Source organism: Scyliorhinus torazame, chromosome 15, assembly GCF_047496885.1.
Source record: "Scyliorhinus torazame isolate Kashiwa2021f chromosome 15, sScyTor2.1, whole genome shotgun sequence".
NCBI lineage: Eukaryota > Metazoa > Chordata > Chondrichthyes > Carcharhiniformes > Scyliorhinidae > Scyliorhinus > Scyliorhinus torazame.
The window spans coordinates 58,390,554-58,411,708 of record NC_092721.1 but is presented as its reverse complement, the minus strand read 5'-3'; the positions used below and the strand labels follow the sequence as shown (position 1 = coordinate 58,411,708).

Here is a 21,155-nt window from a genome sequence, read left to right as displayed (position 1 = left end):
ACACCCACCAGGGGACTTTGTTCCCCTTTGGGAAGATCGCTCCCCCTGTTTCCTATTAGCTAGCCAATGTTCTATCCATTCCAATAACCCTACACATTGAGCTTTTATTTTCCACATTGACCTTTGATGTAGCAATGTATCAAATGCCTTCTGGAAAACTAAGTACAATACATTTGCCGGTTCCCCTTTATCCACAGTAGGTAACTGCAACAAATTGGTTCAACTTTCTTCTCACAAAACCATGTTGACTCTCTGATTACCTTGAATTTATTTAAGCTCCCTGCTATAATGGCTTTAATAATAGTGTCCAATGTTTTCCCTATGACAGATGTTAAACTAACTGGCCTGTAGTTTGCTGCTTTCTGCCTCCCTCCCTTTTTGAATAATGGAGTTATATTTGCTATTTCCTGACCTAACGGAATGACAGGTTATTTGCAGCTCAGAAAGCCTGAGTTCGCATTTTGAACACGTTTTGCATGTTCAGGATGTCCCAGAGCACTCCACAGCCAATGAAATACTCCTGAAGTGTAAAGAAAGGAAGAGTTTGCATTTATATAGCACCTTTCACCACCACAGGACAGTATTGCCTCTACTGTAATCTGGAGGAACATAGCAAGAACATTTGCACACAGCAAGGTCATAGATCACAGAACTTACAGTGCAGAAGGAGGCCATTCGGCCCATCGAGTCTGCACCAGCTCTTTGAAAGAGCACCCTACCCAAGCCCACACCTCCACCCTATCCCCATGACCCAGTAACTCCACCCACAAGCAGAAGTCTGATAGATGGCTATATGATTTATTTTAGTGATATTTATTGTGTGATAGATGTTGGCCAGGACACCATAAATATTTCCCTGTATTTCTTTAATCAGAATTGTAGAATCTTTTACCTAGACCTGAGAGGGCAGACTGGGGACGTAATTCAGCGGTCTCAAGTTAAAGTCCACTGAATGTTGCATTTAGCTGGGTGTTTCTCAAAGGCCGCAGTGCCGAGAATACCCTGCTATCCAATAGCACTATGCCATTTTTCTTGCCTCGAGGAGTTTCTCCCCACTGAGGCTGCACTTAGAGGGATGTCCTGCTGGCGATCTCCGGACGCCATTTTGTCCAGCAGCTCCAATCGTCCCCCCAATTTCAGGCCCCGCTACCCCTGGGTTTTTTGACACCCCTCTTAACTCGCCAACCTTGGGGAGACCCTGGGAACCAGCTCTACCTGGCAAGGCTCCTCTGGCCCAGCCTCTGGCAGTGCCTACCTGGCACCTTGGCACCCTGGCACTGTCAGCCTGGCACCCTAGTAGTGCTCCTGCATCCTGGCAGTGCCATCTGGGCACCTTGCCAGAATGGCATTGCCAGGGCACCCAGATGGCACTGCCAGGGTGCCAGGCTGGCAGTGCCAAGGTACCCAGGTTCCGGGGGAGTGCCATGGTGCCGCCCTGCCCTGTCTTGGCCACCTTGGTGTCTCCGATAGTCCAGTACTAAAGGGGGCCCTGGCAAGCTCTCCCAGGCATGGCCAGTGAGTCCCGGGCACCGGGTGAATCTGGCTTCCGGGTTGAGGGCTCATTTAAATATTCATATCTGGATTTCGTCCAGCGAGGTCAAAATCCAGATCGCACCAAATGAAGCGAGTCAGGTAACTCGCGATCGGCCCGGCACCTGGTGCAAAGCCCGATTTGGAGCTTACGCGCAATTCACCCGTCCGGGCACAACAGGGTCGCTGAATTGTGCCTTGGTCTTCGATTTAATATCTAGCCCAAAAGAAAACAGCACTCCTTCAGTGCTGCAGAGAATAATCAGCCTCCATTCAGTCGCTCCAGTCTCTGGAAGTGGGCTGTGAAAGCATACACTTCTGATTCATAATCAAACGTGTTAACAACTGAGCCAGCATGAAGATGTTGAAGGCATTATAAGCTGGGTTCCATGTCTCCTCTAGCTCTGGTCATCGTTTAAGACAAGGGACAAGGGAGGGCTGGTGAGGTTTAGAGTAATGTTTTTGGAGGGTAGGTTCACCAGCCTTGATGAGCTGCTGAAGAAGTTTCAGCTCCCAAGGGGCAATGTATCAAGGTACTTGCAGGCACATGATTTTTTGCACAAGGATCTCCCTTAATTTCCTCTGGTGCCATCACCCTCAATTTTGAATAGAGTCCTGGCCATGGGTGAACTCGGAGGTTTATAGATGATTGTTGACAATGGAGCAGATTTCATTGGAGGAGGTAATGAGGAAGTGGGAAGAAGAGCTGGGTTTCCTCCTGGGGTGGGGGCGGGGGTGGTGGTGGGGGGGGGGGGGGGGATGTGGAGTGAGGCTCTGGATAAGATCATCTTCACATCTTCCTGTGTGAGGTTAAGTCTGACCCAGTTTAAGGTGGTGCACAGGGCACACCTGACGAGAGCTCATATGAGTGGGTTCTTCCCGGGGATGAAGAATAGGCGTCAGCGGTGTTCTACGGTACCGGCGAATCACACGCACATGTTTTGGTCTTGTCATAAGCTGATCAACCTCTGGGACTTCTTTATTGATACGTTATTCGAGATTTGGGGATTTCGAATAATAATCTTTATTATTGTCACAAGTAAGCTTACATTAACACTGCAATGAAGTTACTGTGAAAATTCCCGAGTCGCCACACTCCGGCGCCTGTTCGGGTACGCAGAGGGAGAATTCAGAATGTCCAATTCATCTAACAAGCACGTCTTTCAGGACTTAGGGCAGTTGGAGCCATGCCCTTTGGTGGCCACCTTTGGAGTATTTGACACGCTGGGGCTGCAGACCAGGACCAAGGTGGATGTCTTAGCCTTCGCCTCGTTAATAGCCCTGAGGCAAGTTCAGTTTGGGTAGAGGTCCCCGGTGCTGCCTACGCCTTCACCTTGGTTGGCGGATTTGATGGAATTTCTAAACATGGAGAAGATTAAATGTACCTTGAGGCGGTCGGTGGAAGGGTTCTACTTGGGGTGGCAACCTTTCATCTCCTTTTTAGGGAGTTGGGGGGAGGGAAGGGGGTTTGTCTTCTTAGTTGGTTAAGGCTTTGTTTTCTTTATGGGGGTGGGGGAAGTGGTTCAGGGGGTCAGGCTGGGTGTAGTTTAGAGATAGGATGGGGTTGGGAGTTGTATTGTTGGGGCGTTTGTTTGTTATAATGAAACTTTTGCTTGAATAAAAATATTTTAAATAACAGATGGTGCAGAAAAACTGCAATATGCATTCGAATGTGAAAGTAATTAGCCTAATGGAGCAGGTAATCAACACAAGAGAGTACCCCAAACATCTTTCGGACTCCATTGTACAAACAAGGGCACTGTGGTTAGCACTGCTGCCTCACAGCTCCAGGGTCCGGGGATCAATTCCGGCCTCGGGTGACTGTGTGAAGTCTGCACTTTCTCCCTGCTGGTGTGTTATGTAATTTGGAATAACACAAGCTGCCACTTGATGCAGTTTTGAGTAAAAGATGCTCCAGACTTTGAAGTGAGTTCAATGTGTTTTATTGAACTATCAGCACAGTTCTCAATGAGTTCGACTCTCTGCTAATCCAAATGTAGTAACTCAGTCTAACTGAACCAGCCTTGCTCTAAGCCACGTGCTGGGGTGTGATGCTGAGGATACACCCTGTCTCACTCTGTAGATGTTGGTCTGTGGAAAGAGTGCCTCATCCCTTTTATAGTGAGATACCATCCCTGAGTGTCCTGACTGCTCATTGGTCGTGTCCTATTCTATGTGTTCATTAGCTGCATGTTTGCATATCATGACATCTCCCCTTTTTTAAAATGTTTTGTTGGCGTATGTGAATGCATTTACATGTGAATGAGTCTGTCTAACGTGACTGATGGAGGACAACAAAACAGAGCAAACAAAACAAACGTTCACAGGTCCAGTCTCTGAGGCTTGCGTCTGATCCTGGTCGACCGCCGGAGAGATGGCGGAGGGGACAATGGCACCTTGACAGGCGGGATGGAAGCCTGACTGGTGGCCTCGTGGTGCGAGGTATGAGGTGGCAATTCAACATATGAAAATGGAGGAGTAAGTGGTTGCAGGCAGGCAACTTTGCGCAGCGCCCTTCGATTCCTTTGCATGATGGAGCCATCAGCCATATGTACAGCATAAGAGCAGCCTGTCGAACACCGACAGCCAGGGCAGACCACCCACCATCCGGTATCTTGATCCTGACAGTGTCTGCCTGAGATAGCACGGCCAGATCGGTGGCATGGGCATCATAGCCCTGCTTTTGATGGTCTCTGAGCTGCTGCATCTTCTGCAGCACTGGGAGGTGATCCAGGTTGGGCAGGTGTATGGCTGGAAGCGTCGTCCGCAGGTCCCTGTTCATCAGGAGTTGGGCCGGCGACATGCTGATTGCCATTGGAGGAAGACTGATCACCTGAGAAAGAGAACGAAAAAAAGTAGAAATTAAAACAAGACTAACCTTATCATTCTAAATAATAAACAGAAAACCGACTATGATGTACACAAATAAACATATCTAATCAATGTATGAAAGGGTCACCCTGTATGCTGCTCTTTAATAAAAATTGCGACCAACAACTGTCAGGAGAAGATACAGGCTGATATGAAGCCACATCATTAGAATTGCTGCAATCCATAACGATGAAAAATTCTACCATCACATCAAATAAACTGAATGGGGGATGGTGCAGCTGGGTCTATCATATCACCTCAGTCAGGCAGGGGTGCCCTGCCTGTGCTCAGTTTATTGTTCCTTGATCTCCACCAGAGAAAATAAAACCTTTAATCTCCTTGTAAAAGATATGAGTGGCTCAAAGTAACAATCGGTTAATTGTTTGCCAATTGATGTTTTAAGGTATTCCATTGCACTGTAAGTTGATCTGTTAACTCAGCCTGCTAAAGCAATTTCACCTTTCATGCAGCTAATAGCACATCAGAATGTGGAAATGCTTTATCCTTAAAGATGGTAGAGTTCCTCCAGGTAACTGATATTAATGGGTTTCTCGTCAGACTCCTCAAAGGGATCGAGTACTTTCAAATCCCTCACCTGGGTGGAACCCTTTCACATTCCCTTCAGTAATAGGCTTCTCACAGCTCTATGTATTCCAGTCACTTCTCACCTGGATCCTGAAAAAATGTATGGGAAAATTCTTTTGGGTTTCATGAGACCATCAGGTGAGTAACTAGGATCAGTCACACCTTTTTGTTTGGGTATGCAGGGTGTGAAAAACAGACAGACCATAATGTCAATCAGAGTGTAGTGTTAATTTAATGTTAGCTCTGTGCTCCAACTGACACCCTCTCTAAGAATCATGGAAGCATCATAAAATGGTGCAAAGAACAAAGTACAATACAGCACAGGAACATAGCCCATAGCCCTCCAAGCCTGTACCGGTCATGATACCACCCTTGGCCAAATCCCTCAACACTTCCTTGTGCCGTATCCCTCTATACCCATGCTATCCATGTATTTGTCAAGATGACTTTTGAACACCGGTAATGTATCTGCTTCCACAACCTTCCCTGGCAATGCATTCCAGGCACTCACCACCCTCTGTGTAAAAAACCTGCCTCGCACATAGATACATAGAAGATAGGAGCAGGAGGAGGCCTTTTGGTCCTTCGAGCCTGCTCCGCCATTCATCACGATCATGGCTGATCATCCAACACAATAGTCTAATCCTGCTTTCTCCCCATAGCCTTTGATCCCATTCTCCCCAAGTGCTATATCCAGCCGCCTCTTGAATATATTCAAAGTATTAGCATCAACTACTCCTTGTGGTAATGAATTCTCCTCTAAACTTTGCCCCACGGACCTTAAACCTATGCCCCCTGGTGACTGACCCCGCCACCTTGGGGAAGAATGCCTACCCATCCACTCTATCCATGCTCCTCATAATCTAGTAGATCTCTATCAGGTCACCAATTAACCTCTGTCGTTCTACTGAAAACAGCCTGAGTATATTCAGCCTCTCCGTATAGCTAACACCCTCCATACCAGGCAATATCCTGGTAAACCTCCTCTGCACCCTCTCCAAACCCTCCACATCCTTCTGGTAGTGTGGCGACCAGAATTGTGTGCAATATTCCAAATGCGGCCTTCCCAAGGTTCTATACAATTATAGCATGACTTACCAGTTTTTATATACTCTGTAGCATGACTTGCCAGTTTTTATACTCAATGCAGAAGGAAGCCATTTAGCCTGTCAAATCCCTGCTATATCATTGCAGGAATCATGCAGTTAGTCCCAAAGCCTTACCCTTCCTCCCTTAGCCCTGCAAAAATGTTGGTGTTTATCCTTTGGGAAACCACGATTGAACCTGCCTCTACCACACTCTCAGGCAGCACTTTCCATATACTAAACACCCATTATGTGAACAAGGTTTTCCTCACATAGTTTCAGCCATGACTGAGTTGGTAGAATTGCAATGTTTTGGGTTCACATCCCACTCCTGAGCTTGGGTACAAAAATCTAAGCTGGTACACCGGTGCAGTGCTGAGGGTGCACCTTTCTTTGGGATCTCAGGCGGCAAGGCTGAACAGATTTCTGCAAATTCTAATTTACAAGTCAAAAGTACTGTATTTCAAATGGAACATTGAACCGAGATCACATATATCTACCCCATGGCATTAATTCAAAGAAGTGCAGGGAGTTATCCCTGTGTCCTGGTCAATATTTATTACTTAATCAACATCACAAAAAACAGATTACTTGGTAATTATAACGTTGCTTCTTGTGGGAGTTTGTTGTGCGTATATTGGTTGCCGTAGTTCCAACATTACAACAGTGATTGCATTTTTAAAAGTAATTCATTGACTGCAACGTGCTTTGAGATATCATGAACAGCAATTTATAAATGCAAGTCTTTCTAAGTTTTTATTTTTTGTGTCACCTTTGGTTATTTTTGCAACCATTTTCCACCTATGTTGGCTGATTCTTGACACTTGCGCCAATGGGAGCAGTTGATCTACTTTCTCTGGGCCCTTCCTAATTTTGAACATGCCGATGTAATCTCTTTTCAACCTTCTTGAAGGAGAACATTCCCAATTTCTCCAATCTATCTGCATAACCAAAGTCTCTCATCTCTAGAATTATTCTCCTAAATCCTTTCCACACCCTCTTGAAAGCCTTTGCTTCATTTTGAAAGTGCAGTGCCCAGAGCTGGACATCATACTCCAATTGGGGCCAGCAAGTCTTCCACTCTATGCCTCCTTTGTCTATACCTTTTATCATCTGATACACCTCAATTAGATCTCTTTTCATTCTCCTAAACTCAAGAGAGTATAAGCCTAAACTGATCAATATGCTTTCATAAGGCAAACCGCTCAGGCGGGATTTTCTGACGCTTCGCACCAAAATCGCGCTCAGCGCGGGTGTGGAGAATTACCCAAAATAGGCTCCCACGCCGGCACGCCAGTTGCGCGCATGCGATCGACACGGCGCCGGTCGGGATAGGTACACTGGTCTAACACAGGCTGCAACTGGATGCAGTTTAGATCAGAAAGATACTCCAGACCTTGAAGTTAGTTCAATCATTTTTACACAGTTAGCACAGTTCTCTGTGAGTTCGACTCTCTGCTAAGTTAAGTGTGGTTACTCTGTCTGACTGAACCAGACTAGCTCTTAGCCACGTGATGGAGGTGTGAGATTGTAACAACACCCTTGACTGACTCTCTAGATGTTCATCAGTGGAAAGAGGCGGAGCGTGAGTGCCTCGTGTCTTTTATAGTCAGATCTCACCCCTGAGTGTCCTGCCTGCTTATTGGTCATGTCCTGTTCTCTGTGTCCATTAGCTGCTTGTCTGTATATCATTATATGTGAATCTGCATATCATGCCATCTCCCCTTTTTTTTATGTTGAGATGACATATGTGAACGTATTTACAAGAATAGGCCAATATTAACATATATACATGCAATGGATGTGAACATATGTACATGTGAAAACAGCTGTCTAATGCGCGATCACAGAACATAGCACGGGCAGCACGGTAGAATTGTGGATAGCACAATTGCTTCAAAGCTCCAGGGTCCCAGGTTCGATTCCGGCTTGGATCACTGTCTGTGCGGAGTTTGCACGTCCTCCCCGTGTGTTCATGGGTTTCCTCCGGGTTCTCCGGTTTCCTCCCACAGTCCAAAGATGTGCAGGTTAGGTGGATTGGCCATGATACATTGCTCTTAGTGTCCAAAATTGCCCTTAGTGTTGGGTGGGGTTACTGGGTTATGGGGATAGGGTGGAGGTGTTGACCTTGGGTAGGGTGCTCTTTCCAAGAGCCGGTGCAGACTCGATGGGCCAAATGGCCTCCTTCTGCACTGTAAAAAAAATTCTATGATAGCAAACAGAACAAATGTTCATAAGTCCAGTCTCTGTGTCTTGCGTCTGATCCTGGTTGACCGCCGGAGAGGTGGTGGTGGGGGCGACAGCGCCTTGATGGGCGGGATTGAAGCCTGACTGGTGGCCTCGTAAGTCGAGGTATCAGGAGGTGGCAAAATAACAGAAGGAAACGGAGAAGAATGTAGTTGCGGGCAGGCAACTTTGCGCAGTGCCCATCTGTTTCGTCGCACAACAGAACCATCAGCCAGACGCACAACATACGAGCGGGGGGCAGCCTGTCGAACAGTGATCTGTCGATCTTGACCCGAACAGTGTCTGCCGGGGATAACACGGGCAAATCGGTGGCATGAGCCTCATAGCCCTGTTTTTGCCAGTCTCGGAGTTGCTGCACCTTCTGCTGCACCGGGAGGTGATACAGGTTGGGCACGTGTATGGCTGGAAGTGTCGTTCGCAGGTCCCTGTTCATCAGGAGTTGAGCCGGCGACATGCCAGTGGACAGTGGAGTCACCCTGAGCAGCATAAGGTGAATGTCAGACGCAGAATCTGCGGCCTTGCAGATGAGCTGCTTCCCTATGTGCACCCCTTTCTCAGCTTTTCCATTTGACTGCAGAGTGTGGGCTGGAAGTGACGTGTTTGAACTGATACGACTGGGCAAACAGAGACCATTCATGGCCGCTGAAGCACAGCCCATTGTCACTCATGACAGTGAGTGGGATACCATGCCTGGAGAATGTCTCCTCACAGGCCTTGATGACAGTCCGAGATGTGAGGTCTGAGAGCTTCACGACTTCAGGGTAATTAGAAAAGTAATCTATGATTAACACGTAATCACGACCATTTGCAAGAAAGAGGCCAACTTTGGACCACGGAGAGGTTTCTATTTCATGCTGTTGGAGCATCTCCTTGCTCTGCACTGGCTGGAACCGCCGGCAGGTAGCACAGTTCAAGACCATGTTTGCGATGTCCTGGCTGACCCCGGGCCAGTAAACAGCCTGCCTGGCTCTGCTGTCATGTGAGAGTACCCTTTAAGAGGTGGGTGTTTAAGAAATGTACCTTTAAGAAATGGAGCCGCTCATGTTATTGGAGTGATGTCAGAGTATGGGTGGAGCTGAGCTCCACATCTGCTATTTAGTTTCAGTTTGAGAAAGCCTGGGTGTATCTGTGTTTTTCAGTGAGCTGAATCTGAAGTTAAAAGTGAGTTCCACTGCTGTTGATCTCTGCCATCAAAAGACTATCTATGGATCATTTGGTGAATTCAGAAGAATTATAAATGTTTTCAGTCTTGAATGTGCTCTGTTTGAAGGTTTGGTAAGTCTTTTGGATGTTAAAAGGACAGCATACAGATTACTTAGTGTTGTATTCTTTGGGGGGTGTATTTGATTTACTGGTTGCTAAGATATTCACTGTTTGTTTCAAAAAGGTTAATTTTAGTTCATAGTATAAACATTGTTTTGTTTTAAACTTTGGGGTTCTCTAAACCCTGACCCACAACACTGCGTCTGCACTTTTCCACACCCAGGTGGTCCTAATGGATTTGACGGAGCACCAAGCTCTGGAGACTGTGTGGAATTACAAACCGGTCCAGTTTGAGGAGGATACCATCAACGACCGTCAGGTCATCCTTTACAATGAAAAATTGAGGGTTCTCCCCTTTTTGCCAGCCATTGGCTAGGTGTTGCATCACATGCTGCAAGAGGGGGTCTTTGGCTGTATACTCACGGATACGAATCACCTTCTCATCAGATGCTGGGAGGGTGCTAGCACACAGCTGCAACTGTGACTCAACCTGTGACTCAATTTGCCGGATGACGTTCAGTGGTTCACGAGGCATGGTGATGGAGCGGGACAGTCGGCATTGATGAGCTCCTTGCCAGGCGTGTAGACCAGGTCAAAGTCGTACCTTCTGAGTTTGAGGAGTGAGGTACCCTCAATAATGATGCTTAGAGATTAAACTGTAAAGAAGGCTTTATTAGGCTAATAACTATGCTACAGATTTGGACGAGAGCTAACTGCTATACAGACCATGAGGCAGGCCTTTATGTATGGCTCCCAGATGGGCGGAGCCAGAGGCGGAGTCCCCAGGGTTCCAAGCCTGGTCTTAAAGGGGACATCACCTTACATGATGATAAGGCAGTAACCGTTCATCACATTCACCCCCTGTTTAAAAAGGAGTCCGGCGGGGGTGAAGTGCCATCATAGGTCCATCCGTCTCGGCGGCCGGATCGTCCTCCTCGATCTCCTCAGTTCAGGCGGTGGTGCGGCGGGCACGGACATCCCGGTTGAGGGCACATCCGGGAGCACAGCAGTCGGAGCTTCGGTCCGGGTCGGGGCAGAGGAACTAGGCAGGGCCGGGGTAGCGGAGCCGGCGCCGGCGGGGTGTGTAAAGGGGTGTGTGCACGGTAGGAGCTCACCAACGGGTGGTAGGGCCGGAAGGGGGTGTGTTGTAGGGGGCGACGGGTCCTGCAGGGGAGCGGCGCGGGAAGCGGCGTCTGTGGTGGAGGATCCAGCGGGCGCCAGATCCCGGAGGGAAACCGTATCTTGCCTGCCATCGGAGTACTCCACGTAGGCGTAACTGGGGTTGGCGTGGAGCAGTCGGACCTTTTCAACTAGGGGGTCCGTTTTATGGCTCCTCGCGTGCCTCCGGAGAAGAACAGGTCCCGGAACCGTCAGCCAAGGTGGAAGTGAGACCCCAGAGGTAGACTTCCTGGGGAAGAGAAACAATCGCTCATGAGGGGTCTCATTTGTGGCCGTGCAGAGGAGTGACCTAATGGAGTGTAGGGCATCGGGTAGGACCTCCTGCCAGCGGGTGGTTGGGAGATTTCTCGACCGCAGGGCCAGAAGGACAGCCTTCCACACGGTCGCGTTCTCCCTCTCCACCTGCCCGTTTCCCCGTGGGTTATAGCTGGTCGTTCTGTTCGAGGCGATGCCTTTGCTGAGCAGATACTGACGCAGTTCATCGATCATGAACGATGTACCCCGGTCGCTGTGGATATAAGCAGGGAAACCGAACAGGGTGAAGATGCTGTGCAGTGCCTTAATCACCGTGGCTGAGGTCATGTCGGTGCAGGGAATGGCGAATGGGAAACGGGAGAACTCATCGATCACGGTGAGGAAATAGGCATAACGGTTGGTGGACGGGAGGGGCCCCTTGAAGTCCACGCTCAGTCGCTCAGTCGAGGCCTTCACGAGCCGAACCTTGTCTGGCCGATAGAAGTGCGGTTTGCACTCCGCACAGACCTGGCAGGCCCTGACCATGGCCTTGACCTCCTTGGTTGAGTAAGGTAGGTTGCGGGACTTGATGAAATGGACGAGCCGGGTAACCCCCGGGTGGCAGAGGTCATTGTGGATGGCTTGCAGGCGGTCCTCCTGCGCGTTGGCGCATGTGCCGCGGGACAGGGCATCTGGGGGCTCGTTGAGCTCCCCTGGACGATACTTGATATCGTACAAGTAGATGGAGAGTTCGATCCTCCACCTCAAAATTTTATCGTTTTTTATTTTGCCCCGTTGCGTGTTATCGAACATATAGGCGACCGACCATTGGTCGGTGACGAGGGTAAACCTCCTACCGGCGAGGTAGTGTCTCCAGCGCCGCACAGCCTCCACAATGGCTTGTGCCTCCTTTTCGACTGCAGAGTGTCGAATCTCGGAGGCGGTGAGGGTTCGGGAGAAGAACGCTACTGGTCTGCCTCCTTGATTGAGGGTAGCAGCCAGGGCGATGTCTGATGCATCGCTCTCTACCTGGAAAGGGATGGTTTCGTCCACCGCGTGCATGGCGGCCTTGATGATGTCGGCCTTGATGCGGTTGAAGGCCAATTGAGCCTCAGCCGAGAGGGGAAAAGTGGTGGTCTTTAGGAGTGGGCGGGCTTTGTCCGCATACTTGGGGACCCACTGGGCGTAATAGGAGAAAAGCCCCAAGCACCGTTTGAGGGCCTTGAGGCTGCGGGGGAGAGGGAGTTCCTTAAGGGGGCGCATGCGGTCGGGGTCGGGACATAGCCGAGGATGGCCAGCCGGGTGGTGTGGAAAACGCATTTGCCCTCGTTATAGGTCAGGTTAAGGGCTCGGGCGGTCTGGAGGAACTTTTTGAGGTTAGCGTCATGGTCCTGCTGATCATGGCCGCAGATGGTGACATTGTCCAAGTACGGGTATGTAGCCCGCAAACCGTACTGGTCCACCATTTGGTCCATCGCCCTTTGAAAGACGGAGACCCCATTTGTGACACCAAAGGGGACCCTGAGGAAGTGGAAGAGCCGGCCGGCTGCTTCGAAGGCAGTATAGGGGCGGTCTTTTGGTCGGATGGGGAGCTGGTGGTAGGCAGATTTGAGGTCGACCGTGGAAAAGACTCGGTATTGGGCGATCCAATTTACCATTTCCGCGATGCGAGGAAGGGGGTACGCATCAAGCTGCGTGAATCGGTTTATGGTCTGGCTTTAATCCACGACCATCCGTTTCTTCTCCCCGGACCGGACTACCACCACTTGCGCTCTCCAAGGGCTGTTGCTAGCCTCGATGACCCCCTCTCCCAGTAAACGCTGGACCTCTGACTTGATAAAAGCCATATCTTGGGCACTGTAGCGCCTGCTCCTGGTGGCGACGGGCTTACAGTCGGGAGTGAGGTTAGCGAATAGCGAGGGGGGTGCGACTTTCAGTGTCGCAAGGCAGCACACCGTGAGGGGGGGCAAGGGTCCGCCGAACTTCAGTGTCAGGCTTCGGTGGCTGCACTGGAAATCCAGTCCGAGCAGCAGGGGGACACAGAGGTGAGGGAGGATATAAAATTTGAAACGGGTGTATTTGGCACCCTGGATCGAGAGATCCGCAATACAGTACCCCGTGATTTGTACCTAGTGGGACCCAGATGCGAGGGCTATGGTTTGGGATGTGGGATGGGTGCATAGGGAGCAGCGCCTTACCGTTTCAGGGTGGATAAAGCTCTCCGTGCTCCCGGAGTCGAAGAGGCATGCAGTGTCGTGCCCGTTGACCTGGACCTGCATCATGGAGTTCTGCAGGTGTTTTGGCCGAGTTTGATCGAGGGTGACTGCTATACAGACCATGAGGCAGGCCTTTATGTATGGCTCCCAGATGGGCGGAGCCAGAGGCAGAGTCCCCAGGGTTCCAAGCCTGGTCTTAAAGGGGACATCACCTTACATGATGATAAGGCAGTAACCGTTCATCACAAGGAGGATGCGCTGCAACCGAGGCGTCATGTCATTAAGGTCCTTGTGGATAATGTGGACCAGGGGCCTGTGATCCGTCTCGACTGTGAATGTCGGCAGGCCGTAGACATAGTCGTGGAACTTGGAAATGCCAGTGAGAAGGCCCAGGCATTCCTTCTCGGCTTTCAGCTCCAACCACTCTGCCTGATGGGCTGCCTTCCACTCGAAGGCAGTGGACTTCTTCACTAGGTTTCGTAGGGCCGTGGTGTGTGAGGCCATGTTTGGGATGAACTTTCCCAGAAAATTAACCATGCCCAGGAAGCGCAATACCGCCTTCTTGTCTTCCGGGACCTTCATGGCTGCGATGGCCTTGACCTTGTCTGTGTCCGGGCCCACGCCCTGCTGAGAGATCTGGTCTCCTAGGAACTTGAGTGTCGACATGCCAAAGCAACATTTGGCCCTGTTCAGCTTCAGGCCATTGGCGTGGACACAGCGGAATACCTGCTGGAGACGGGAAACATGCTCCTCAGGGGTCATGGACCATATGATGACATCATCCACGTACACACGAACCCCTTCAATGCCCTCCATCATCTGCTCCATGATGCGATTAAATATCTCCAATGCCGAGACAATGTCGAACGGCATACGGTTATAGCAATACCTGCCAAACGATTTGTTGAAGGTGCAGAGCCTTCTGCTGGACTCATCCAGCTGGATTTGCCAGAATCCATGTGACGCATCTAACTTCGTGAAAAACCGTGCATGTGCCATCTCACTGGTGAGTTCCCCCCCGCTTCGGGATGGGGTACTGTTCACGCATTATATTCTGGTTGAGACACTTGGGATCAATGCAGATGCGCAGGTCTCCAGAGGTTTTTTTTAACCACCACCATCAAAATGACCCAGTCAGTCGATTCGGTTACCCTGGAAATGATCCCCTGCTGCTGCAGCTCCTTGAGCTGTTCCTTCAGGCGCTCCTTTAGCGGAGCTGGGACTAGGTGCGGTGCATGGACCACTGGCTTGGCATCAGGTTGCAGTAGGATCTTGTACCGATATGGCAAAGTGCCCATCCCCTCAAACACATCTGGATACTGAGCGAGGATGTCGTCAATGCCAGTTTGAAGATCCGTTGATGCGTTTGAAGTCTGCCTGTGAGAGGAGTTTGGCAGAAGCACCTGTGTCCAGCTTGAACTGGATGGAGCAACGGTTGACCTGCGTCACCGCACGCCATTCGTCCTCCGAATCCACAGCGAGGATCGACTGAATGCGAGATGAGTTAGGTGTGGCATGTTCACGTGTGGTAATGATGCCCACTCGGTAGGCGAACTCCAGGCACTCGTCCTCTGGATCCGTTGTACTGCCAGGATCAGAATCCTGTAATCGTCGTTGCACATTCTGGACGCACTGTCGTCGGAATTGGGAGCGCTGGCCTCTGACTGGTGGTGCAGACCTGCACAAGGCTGTGTAGTGTCCAGGCTTCCCACAGTTTAAAAATTGCCTGCCTCTTGCAGGGCAGTTTCCTTTAAGTGGGCATTGCCACAGTTCGGGCACGTCATGACGTCGGCGTCGTGACGCGGTGTACGTCGTCACACATGCGCAGTGCGGTCGGCAGACGTCTGCATCTGCGCAGTGTGGGTGTCGGTCGCTTTGTTATCCCGTTCGCATCGCGCATGCGTGGGGCTCCGGGAAAAGCGCGCGAGATGGCCGCTGTCTTCGATGCTGAGGCGCTGCATCCGGGAGATGGCCTGCACACTCACTGCCTCGTGGGAGGCAAGTGCCTCATTTTCAGCCAATTTGTATTGGGAAGAGCGATTTTTTGCGTGCTCATGCATTGTACATGTCTCAATCGCGACTGACAGGGTCATATGCTTGATTTTTAAGAGCTGCTCTCTCAGAGGATCAGAGTGAACTCCAAACACGATTTGGTCTCTTATCATGGAGTCAGCAATATCACCAAAGTTGCAGGACAGCGCTAGCAGGCGGAGGTTAGTTAAGAAGGCATTGAAAGATTCATCTTTACCTTGAAGACATTGTTTGAATATGTAGCGTTCGAAGATTTAATTGGTGTCCACTTCACAGCAATTATCAAACTTGTCCAGGATGGTCTGAAACTTTGTCTTGTCCTGGCCTTCGGTGAAGTTAAACGAGTTGAAGAGTTCGATGGCTTAATCACCCGCTTGAGAGGAGAAGCGCGATCTTTCTTGCATCAGACGCGCCCTCAAGGTCTAAGGCTTCGATGTACAGCAGAAACTTTTGCTTGAATACCCTCCAGTTGAAACTGAGATTGCCGGAGGTCCTGAGCTGTTGAGGAGCCTTAATCTTCTCCATGGTGCCTGGATACATTTTCTGGTCATCACGGAACGGACTGAGGCAAGCCACCTTAAATTAGTAGTCTCCTGGTATCATGTCGTGTCAGGTACACTGGTCTAACACGGGCTGCAACTGGATGCAGCTTAGATCAGAAAGATACTCCAGACCTTGGAGTTAGTTCAATCATTTTTATTGAACTAACAGCACAGTCAGCACAGTTCTCTGTGAGTTCGACTCTCTGCTAAGTTAAGTGTGGTTACTCTGTTTGACTGAACCAGATTAGCTCTTAGCCACGTGATGGAGGTGTGAGATTGTAACAACACCCTTGACTGACTCTCTAGATGTTCATCAGTGGAAAGAGGCGGAGTGTGAGTGCCTCGTGTCTTTTATAGTCAGATCCCACCCCTGAGTGTCCTGCCTGCTTATTGGTCATGTCCTGTTCTCTGTGTCCATTAGCTGCTTGTCTGTATATCATTATGTGTGTGTCTGCATACCATGACAGCCCCCGCGGCGATTCTCCATGCTCGACAGGCCGAGTGCCCGCCAAGTTCCGCCGGTGTGGTTCATATGTGGTCCCACCCGGCGGGGCCTCAGCTTTCTGGCTGTGGTGGACGTCCTGTTGGTTCCCCACGAGGCGGGGGGAACCGACTCCGGGGGGGGGGGGGGGGTGGCCTGCATGGTGGCCAGGCCCGCGATCGTGGCTACCGATCGGCAGGCGTGCTCATTCCAGGGGGCCTATGTTCTTCTGCACCGGGCCCCTGTAGGGCTCCGCGTTGCATGGGGGCTGCCGCGAAGATGGCCGGCGCGCACATGCGCGGACCCACGGCTGGCGTGTGCATGTGCAACCGCGTGTGCGTAACTGCAGGTCCCTGCCGGCAGCCGGGCCTGCAGGATGCACGCCGGGGCCCTGCTAGCCCATTTGAAGACAGAGAATCACCCCGGACTTTCTAGAACAAGTCCGGAGTGATTCCCGCCCGTTTTCCGACAGGTGTGGGGACTTAGTCCCCAGAAGGGAGAATCCAGGCCCTCATCTCTGGAATTAATCCAGTGAACCTCCTCTGAATTTCCACCAATGCAACTACACATGTGGCCTTGAGAGCTTCCTGAAATAGCCAGTCACAATAATCAGTAGAAAGGTTTTCCCCTCTTTGAACATGCAGCTGATAAGTAACCACATGTTTTTCATTTAGTGTACCCAATTATTGTTTTCCAATTAAGGGGCAATTTAACATGGCCAATCCACCGAACTTGCACATCTTTTTAGGTTGTGGGGATGAGACCCACGCGGACAGGGGGAGAATGTGCAAACTCCGAATGGATGGTGATCCAGGACCGGGTTCAAACCTGGGACCTCGGTGACATGAGGCAGTAGTGCTAACCACTATGCCACCTTGCTACCCCGAAATGCTGCATGTTTGTGTTCGGTTGTCAGGAATCTCTCACGATGCTTACACTATGACCCACTCCCAAATGCCACACGGTTTTGATGGATCTCAGTGATTGAAGGGCTGGCTCCTCATGGACCAAGGATACCATCGGAAGAAGTGGCTGATGCTGCCAGTTTGCCGTCTGCTGAGTACCACTGAGGAGAGCTACAATGCCGTACATACCTCTGCACTGAGCAGACATTAGGCCTCCTAAAGGTGAGGTTCAGATGTTCGCACCACTCAGGCAGTGCTCTCCAATACTCACCATTAACAATGTCCTGAATCATCATTCCTGCACTATGTGCAGCTTCGTGCTACAACAGGGGAATGTCTGGCTGGAGGAAATGTCTCCTCCCATGAGGAGGACAGTGAGGAGGATGTAGTTGATCAGGGCCAGGATGTCACTGAACCATATGCAGAGGCCATTGCAGGGGTACGACATTGCAGACAGGCCCCTGCCGATTTGATAGCTACTGGATTTCAGACAGTATAAGCTGCTGAGACATTTGTTGAACTTATTGATTTTCTATCCTTTGCTGGCTGGAGGGCCCCAGCATCTTTATGGTTATAGACATTATTTTTCTCTAATGTATCTTGATTTATGAGAGCTGAATTAATTTGCACTAGTTACTGTCTGCCCTGCTGTTGATTTGATCCTTTCAATGTGCCAAACGATGTTAAAATGCAGAGCCCCAGTACTAAATGTGTGCATGAGAACCTGCACAGCACACGACCCTTCAGTAACCTCAGGAACCTGTAAGTAGAATTGTGATTTCATGAATCCTCTCACAAAGTGGGGTGATATTAAATCGAGACACACCAAGGATACCTTGTTCCCCTGACACCTGCTCCCATAAGGCAGAACCAATAAAATAATATAATAATAATCTTCATTGTCATAAGCAGGCTTACACTGCAATGAAGTTACTGTGAAAAGCCCCTAGTCACCACATTCCGGCGCCTGTTCGGGTACACGGAGGGGGAATTCAGAATGTCCAATTCACCTATCAGCACTTGTGGGAGGAAACCGGAGCATCCGGAGGAAACCCACACAGACACGGGGAGAATGTGCAGACTCCGCACAGTCAGTAACCCAGCCGGGAATTGAACCTGGGATCCTGGCGCTGTGAAGCAACAGTGCTAATCACTGTGCTGCAGTGCTGCCCCAGGTGGATTCACAGGGAGGAGCAACATGACAACACCATTTGGTCCCTGAACAACACCCCTACATGAAGATTGATGAGGGAAGATCATGTTGGTGCCCCCCCCCCCCCCCAGTCACCACTTGCCTGTTGTAAACCCATATACCCCCTGGCATCTTTATCAAGCCAATATGTTCGATGTTACTTTGTAATCCACTCTCTACAAGTGCCTCAACTGCACTCTGGGCTGTTGATGGGCAACAATTCGCGATCCTCCAATCACAGAGGCACTGACAAGTCTCAGCCTTAGATAGTCTTGATGTGGAGATGCTGGCGTTGGACAGGGGTGAGCACAGTACGAAGTCTTACAACACCAGGTTAAAGTCCAACAGGTTTGTTTCGATGTCACTAGCTTTCGGAGCGCTGCTCTTTCGGAGCGCTGCTCACCTGAGGAAGGAGCAGCGCTCCGAAAGCTAGTGACATCGAAACAAACCTGTTGGACTTTAACCTGGTGTTGTAAGACTTCGTACTTAGATAGTCTTAGCAGTGGTGTGACACCCCAGCCAAGGTAAACATCTTTCCTGCATGGATCCTGCAGATCCATGTTAGAGCTGCTGATGCTTCGCATGGCTCGCCTCACAGTCCTCGGTATGGTCCAACACGCAGGCCAATCCACTTTCTTTCCTTGTGCACTAAAAACACAAATAATATCCAATGCACTGTGGTTGTAAACCCTTGATGTGAGTCAACTGTCAGCCTTGACAAGGACACTCGCAGCCCACACAAATCTCCGTGTGAGGTTTGAGAAAGGCTTCAGCCAAATACACACCTCTTTAATCCCACACTCAAATTCCTCTTGCAGTCAAGGTTAATTTGACCGTCGCCTCCTTAATTACTGCCTACACCTGCATGTTAGCTCCAAATCACAAATCACCAAGAAATGCCAATCACCACAGCTTCCGCCAGACATTCAGGGCAGCCTCTGGTTTTCTACGGTTGGGAAACCTGTGTGGAGCTTCAGTCCCTCAGCCCTGAAACAACGGGCTGTATTCTCTGCTGCCTGCCCACCAGTAGTGCAGTTCCCGATGCGGTGGAGAATCCAGCAGCGGGCACAAAATGGAATTGGCACCAAGCGCCAATCCCATTCGGATGCTCCGGTTCCCCGCTGACAATGACATAGAGTCTGCAGGAGGAAGCAAATGAGTCAAGTTGACCCATTCACATCCTATTAATGGCTGTGCTCCGGAATCTCCAAACCTGCGGATTTGACACCCCGCGGAGGAGGAAGATACCTAGTCCCATAGAGAGGGCTTTGTCAGCCACACGCTTGATGGATCGGGGTCTATGGCAGCTGGTATGTGTGAACCCCATGACTGGACATGAAGGGGTTGGTGGGTGCCAGGGGGTGCTGAGGAACAAGCACAAAGATTGGATGTGGGGAGGGTGCGAGGTGTCAGCCAGTGATTTGTGGCGGCGGTTTGCGAATTTGAATGATGGCAGGCAGAACTGATGCTAGGAGAGAGGTGGTAACTTCTCCACCGAGAGGGAGTCGCTCTCTGACCTAAGAATTGGTGCATTGCAGCAGTAGCTAACCTTCAACCAATGCTTAGAGCGATGAAGTGCTCCTCTGTGCGTGTATCCAGCAGCAACAGTGTGTTCTGCTGAAGCTGCATCTCCAAGGCGACAGCCACTCTTTCAATGAAAGTGGCCAAGTGCTTGCATGTCAGAGCCATGACAGCAGACAGAACAAGGACAGACTTCTCCAGCCTTTGCTTCAGTCTGTGTATGGCTTCTGGCCCCTCTCCCTGATGTTCCCCTCTCTCTGCATCTCCAGCAGGTCTTTTCGGGCTGATTCCAGCGGCTCATCATCTGCTTTAAGCTTAGCAGAGCCCGGTCTCCAGCAGTCCTCCGAGTGTCAGAGACTTTGGCTGTCACAGTCACCAGCAGCTGTGGAGCCGTGTCAGTGGTGTACTCACCAGATTGTGACCCTGACCCCACTTCCATGTCCCCTGGACTTCAGAGCAGAAGATTCCGCCGTTGTTTCTGAAAACTTTCCCAGCTGAGGGGGAAGTGACTGGTAGACAGCTGTTGAGTTTATCCTTCTGCCCTTTTTTTGAGTAAAGATGTACCATTTGCAATTCTGCGGTCCTTTAGCACAACCTCACCAATCACCACTGATCCCCTCGTACCTAAGGAGGATTAGAAGATCGCAGCCAATACATCGACCATTCTACCCTTCTCTCAGCATCCTCATGCACACGTCTTGTCAGCCAGTGCACCCAGCCTTTCTATTTCACACGTTATAAGTTCATACAGCTGAACACGCATTAAGCAGTTGGATAGACCTTGCACCAGTGTTATTTATAGGGAATCATCAGGTATTTACAGGTTCACTGCCAGTTGATTTCTTCTGCCGATTGCAACACTTTTTCACATTTCTGGTGCTTTCTATGTCGTTGTTTGAAGCTTCATACGTCACCAGGAAGTTATGCGGCAGGTTCTAAAGTACCATTTGCTTGCTTCAAGTGTTCTGCTTTGTGGTTATGCCATTGAACCAGTCATCCAAAGGTCTGAACTAATGATCAAGAGCCATGAGTTCAAACTCCACAGCAACTGAGGATTTAAATTCAATTCATTAGTTTAAGTCCAGACCAGTATTGGAGACCATGTGATCACTATCTGATTATCATAAAAATCCACCTGGTTCACTAATCATAGAATCCGTACAGTGCAGAAGGGGGCCATTCGGCCCATCGTGTCTGCACCCACCCTCTGAAAGACCCTACACAGGCCCACTGCTAATATCTTTTAGGAAAGAAAATCTGCTGTCCTTAACTG

The 21,155-nt window shown here is 50.0% G+C and overlaps 1 long non-coding RNA gene across 1 annotated transcript; it reads right to left on the bottom strand.

The window, feature by feature from the left end:
• Positions 1 to 3,456: 3,456 nt before the first annotated feature.
• On the bottom strand, positions 3,457 to 20,697 carry LOC140391606 (uncharacterized). The gene is made up of 2 exons (XR_011935131.1): positions 20,507 to 20,697; positions 3,457 to 4,363 (listed from the first exon to the last, which is right to left on the bottom strand). It is a non-coding gene; the product is annotated as an uncharacterized lncRNA (long non-coding RNA).
• Between the last annotated feature and the right edge of the window lie 458 nt (positions 20,698 to 21,155).